This window comes from Hemicordylus capensis, chromosome 2, assembly GCF_027244095.1.
Source record: "Hemicordylus capensis ecotype Gifberg chromosome 2, rHemCap1.1.pri, whole genome shotgun sequence".
NCBI lineage: Eukaryota > Metazoa > Chordata > Lepidosauria > Squamata > Cordylidae > Hemicordylus > Hemicordylus capensis.
Window position 1 is genome coordinate 269830950 of NC_069658.1, and position 6000 is coordinate 269836949.

Consider the following 6000-nt stretch of genomic DNA (forward strand, 5'->3'; position numbering starts at 1 on the left):
CGGGAGGCTGAAACAAACACAGGGCATCCTGGAACTTCTGGGGGCCACACAGAACCCGATCCCCGCAGCCCCCGCCGGCTCCGTGACGGAACTGGCAGTCATTTGGGTGTCCGATCCGGCCACCCAGGTCTGTCTGGGGATCATCTGTGGGGAGAGCAGGCTAAGCCCGCTCTCTCCACAAACCCCATTTCAGCGAGTCTCACCAATCATGAGACTCGCCTCAGTGTTAGTTGGGATGTTGGTCAAATGCTGGCCTGTAGCAGGGTGGTTAGAAAAATAAACTACTTCTCTCGCCACTCCACCAGCCATCCTTTAGAGCAGGGATTCTCAACGTTGGGTCCCCAGATGTTATTGGACTTCAACTCCCATAATCCCCAACCAAAGGTCACTGGGGTGGGGGATTATGGGAGTTGAAGTCCAATAACATCCAGAGACCCAACAGTGAGAATCCCTGCTTTAGAGGATCCCTCCCCCCTTTGCTTGTAAAGGGGAATCCTCACAAAATCTTCACCGGATTCCCTTTTACAAGTATAGCCCCTTGAACTGCCAAACCGGTTTGGTCAAATGGACTAGACTGGCCGGTCAGTTCAACTGAACAGATTTGGAAACAGGTGGTTCAATTTGAATTTGATCTAAATTCAAATTGAACCATGATTTTCGGTTCATGCACACCCTTAGTAAGAGTTCTTATTTATTTGCTTTTGTTTGTTTGTTTATATTTCTTTACTGCCAGATCTGTCAGCTCTGGGTAGTTCACAATGACAAAACAGAGACGTCTGTCATGAATTTTGAAATGCAATGTGACTAACAAAAAACAGAATAAAACAATCACATAAAATAACCCAAAAGAATAAAAAAGACAGAAAGGACTAGCCTCAAAACAGAACACAGCACCTGGAAGATAGATACCCATAGCATCTCCAGCAATCAAGACACCACACACGCCAATCCTTTCATTAAAAAAAACATTTTAGTATATCAACAGATTCTGCCAATTGTGTGTACATTTCCATGAGCACTAGAAATTTCTGTTCCATTATAAAATAACTAGCAATTTTCAGCCCGTTACATTAACGGGTGCTAGTAGATCGCCCCCGCCCCCCCGAGTGCGGCTGCCAGCGGGCCCAGGGAACTCTGATCCCTGGGGTCTCCCTCGCGTTTACCTGCAAACATGATCGGAAAACTCTTCAAAAGTAACTAACTTCTGAAGCAATTCTTGCTTTGCCTTTCCACTCTGATAGCGAATAGGAATCGCCAGTTGCCGCTTTCCTTGCCCGTTAATGTTTGTCTTGCTTTAGGAAAGAGAAGCATGAGGGAGTAGGTGGTGGTGATGTGGAGCTGTTAGTTGGGGGGGGGGTTGTTTAAAAATAATAATTTGTGGCTAAGTAACTCATACAGGAATGAAAGAAGGATGGGGGGGGGACGCATGGGCGTGTAGAAAAGGTTCCATTCTTTCAGATAGGGTACATTGGTCACCCAGTTGATCTTGGAAAGCGAGGTTGGGTCAAGCGGAGGTGTCTGTCTGGAAATGGGGCGCAATGAGCTGGGTGCAGAGATCAAGGTCGTGACTTAAGTCAGTGGAAGCTTCCCCTCATTTGGTACGGAGCTGCCCGGGACTGGATGCGAATTTGCCCGGTCTGACTCTGATGACGCTGGTGTTTAAAAGCCAAAACAGAAGACGCGGCGCTTGTGAGCCCTGCGAAGGCTCATTTCAGCTGCTTCGTAAGGAGGAGCGCGGGAACTTAGGTCCTCCCGCTGCTCCGCCACCGCCTCGCCCGCACTCTCCTCCCGTGTTTGTCTTGCTTTGGGAAAGAGAAGCATGAGGGAGTAGGTGGTGGTGATGTGGAGCTGTTAGTTGAGGGCTTGGGTTGTTAAAAAATAATAATTTGTGGCTAAGTAACTCATACAGGAAAGAAAGAAGGAGGGGGGCGCTAGGTGTTTTTTTTTGTCATCCTTTATTCCTTCTTCCTTTCTCTTGCCCTCCCCCTCCCTTTATTATTGTGTGTGTTGGCTAACGGGTGTTTGGGTGGGTGGGGGGTATTGTGATTAGTGCAAAATTTGGTCTTAGTTTTTAGTGTTTTGTTGTGGGTTTTTTTGTTGTTGTTTTTTACATTTTGGTGCTTGGCTTTCGGACTGCTTTCGCCTGTCCTGGTGTCTGTGAGTTTTTAAGCGGCCGCCTCTGCTCTTCTTGGTCTCCACTTCTGCTGCCCTCCCCGGTCCGGTTCTCCTCCTCCCGGTGCCCATAGCTGGTTTTTCAGCAGGGGTGGACCCGCCGACACCGTCTCTTCCCTCCCCGATCCCCTCTTCTCCTCCTCCTGGCCCCGACGTTAGTTTTCACGGCAGGGCTCTTCCACCGCTGCCGCATCTTCCCTCTTCCCCAACATGGCCGCCCGTGTCTGGGCGGCCGTATCTTTCACGCACGTTCTGCGCATGCGCTCCGCACATGCCCAGAATGGCCGTGAAAGACACGGGCCGCCAAAGGACACGGGCGCACACTCTACCTCTTTATTATAGAGGACGGAGATTTTCAGAATTCTACATATATCACCCTGCTTAGTATCTCTGTAAACTTATTTCAAATCAAATCGTCCTTATTACGATCAAAAACTAGTCAAGATTACAGTGCACACATCTGAGTACAGATATCCAATAGCAGCATTTATGTATTTGAAATATTTCTAGCCCAACCCATCAACATGCTGGGCTTGGTGTGTTACAAGAAAAACACAACAAAGCAACAATAAATATTGGCTTACATCCAGACTAATTGTGTTGCACCAGGCAGTTCTGTTAAGTTGGGAGCTTGTGTTCCAGTCTGGTGCTGAACCAGTACAACAGGGTGTGCACATGCAACCTGTAGTGTGCCTCCTGTTGTGAAAGCACTTCCTTCGTCCATACAGTATATGTTGCAGGAAATGCTGCAACTGATAGCTTTCCACTCTCCTTGTTGCACTAGTGACAGAGACCCCCGCCACACAAAAGCACACACACTGAGACCCCAGCAGATCCAGACAGGCTAACACACCAGGAGACTGAGGAAACCTCGGATGATGAGGACTGGTGGAGGGGGAGACAGAGAGGCGCTCTTTCCCCTGGATGTTAGGGCCCAGGTCCATGGCTGCACTAAGAAGAAAGAGCACTGTGAAACCCCTACCTGCCCTACCGCCTCCTCCTCAGGCCTAATGAAAATTATGTGATTTCCTTTTTGAGGTTATCCCCCCCACCGTATATTAACAGAATGGCTTGCCATAGGGCTTAGATATTGGGCACTGATGTAGGGTAGGGTGCAACAGGCACGTAGCCAGCTGAATGCCAGCTTGTGTCTGGCCCCAACTGGTGGCCCCTCTAGTAATGCCCATGCGTGTGACATCATGTGCAATGGGGGCATGGCCCGGGCTGGAAATCGCCTGAGCGAGCTCTCTCCCGTCCATTTCAAGCAGCGCTTGCTGCCTAAAAGCATTTCTTTCTCTTTCTCTCCCTCGCTGGAGGGAGAGAAAGGGGAATAAAGGCTGTAAGGCAGCAAACGCTGCCTGAAATGGATGGAGGAAGAGCTTGCTTGGGCTCTCTGGAGCCTGGGCATGGCGGGGGGGGGGGAGAGCTCACTCGGGGCTCTCTGGAGCCTGAGCCATGCCCCCATGCACATGATGTCATGTGCATAGGGGCTTTTGATGGCCTTTTTCATTGGCGGCCCAGGATCTTTGAACCCGGGGAATCGACAGAGGGAGTGTGACTCTGCTGGTTCTTCTGGATCTCTGAGCGGCGTTCGATATCATCAACCATGGTATCCTTCTGGATCGCCTGGGGGAGTTGGGGATAGGAGGCACTGCTTTGCAGTGGTTCCGCTCCTATCTCTCAGGTAGATTCCAGATGGTGGAGCTTGGTGACAGTTGCTCCTCAAAATGGGAGCTGTTATATGGAGTCCCCCAGGGCTCCATTCTGTCACCAATGCTTTTCAATATCTACATGAAACCGCTGGGTGAGGTCATCAGGAGATTTGGTGCTGGGTGTTATCAGTATGCTGATGACACCCAAATCTACTTCTCCTTTTCATCTTCAGGAAATGGCATTCATTCTCTAAATGCCTGCCTACAGGCCGTAATGGGCTGGATGAGGGAGAACAAATTGAAGCTCAATCCAAGCAAGATGAAGGTGCTCATTGTGGGGGCTCAGAATCTGACGAATGAGTTAGATTTCCCTGTGCTGGATGGGGTTACACTCCCCCAGAAGGAGCAGGTGCGCAGCTTGGGAGTACTCCTGGACCCAGGCCTCACCCTGGTATCTCAGGTGGAGGCCATGGCCAGGAGTGCTTTCTATCAGCTTCGACTGATTCAACAGCTGCGTCCGTTCCTCGGAGAGGATGACCTCAAAACAGTGGTGCATCAGCTGGTAACCTCCCGGCTTGACTATTGCAATGCACTCTACATGGGGCTGCCTTTGTACGTAGTCCGGAAACTTCAGTTAGTTCAGAATGTGGCAGCCAGATTGGTCTCTGGGGCAACCCGGAGAGGCCATATTATACCTGTTTTGAAACAGCTACACTGGCTGCCGATATGTTTCCGGGCAAAATACAAAGTGCTGGTTGTTACCTTTAAAGCCCTGAATGGCTTAGGTCTGAGTTATCTAAGAGAGCGCCTTCTTTTACATGATCACCACCGCACGTTAAGGTCATCTGAAGAGGTCCATCTCCAGTTGCCCCCAGTTCGTCTGGTGACGAAGCAGAGGCGGGCCTTCTCTGTAGCTGCTCCTGGGCTATGGAATGCACTCCCAGCAGAAATTCGTAATCTGACATCATTGCTGTCCTTCAAGAGAGCCCTTAAAACGTACTTATTTGGCCTGGCCTTCCAGAGTTTTAAATGATTAATTGTTTTAAACTGTTTTAAATTGTTGTCCTGATTTTCAGGGCTTTTAGCTGTTTTATGGGTTTTATTGTGTTTTAATAGTTTGATTTTAATTGTTAATTTGTTTTTAATTGTTTTTATCATGTTGTGAACTGCCCTGAGCCGTATCGGAAGGGCGGTATATAAACCTAATAAATATTTAAATAAATAAATAAATAAACCGATTTGCATAATGGTGGCTCTACCTCTGGGGTGTGAGGGTGCTGTACATGTAATTTAAAGTGGATTGGATAATCTGCTGGTTTTTTAAAAAACAATTGAATTTTTAAAAAAATCAAAAAGTGCTATAACTGGCTTGTTTCATTGCAGAAAATTACAAATACCTCTTGAACTGAAGCCGCCCGTTAGACCATCATTCCACCCCCATATGGAATCTGCCCCTTGCTTACATTAAAAGAGGTAAAGCACCCTCCCTTTTGCCTCACACTTTGGAGCTCCTGGAATGGCTCAGCATAGGCTTTGATATCTGGCACAGATGTAGGGCACTTGGAAGGGCTCTGAATGGTCAGTTTGAAATGGATTGGACAATCCATTGGTTTTTAATAAATTGTCCACTATTGCAGTAAAGCTGCCAAAAAGGGGTCATCCATAGAGATACCTATGGATTCACACCTCGTGAAAGCGGAACTAACTAGAAACATCTGAATAAACAAACATTTTTAAAATAAATGCACTATCTCCCCCTCCCTCATGCAAAATGTGGTATGTGCTGTACAGGTTGTTAGTGGGAAGTTTCTTGTTCAAAATTTCTTCTAAAAATACATAAAATAAATGAATACACCTCCCCCTGTGCATGTTCTGGTGTAAAAAATAGTGCATTGCAGCTTATCTGGTAGCAGAGGAAGGGGGTGGTGGGGAAGGGGACAGGCCTCCAAAAGGCCTTTAGGCTCCAAAATTACCTAGGTGCACCACTGGGAAGATATTCCAGCATAAGACCCTGAACCTGTCTCAGTGCCCATCCCCAAGGAAGACACCCCCTTCCAGCACCCCACAAGATCTGCCAAAGATCCCTAAGCTACCCAATGCTTCACTAAGCCCCGCTGTAGTACCCATAGAGGAGAATGCTGGGCTACCACCACCCTCAGCTCCAGCTAGCCCCTCG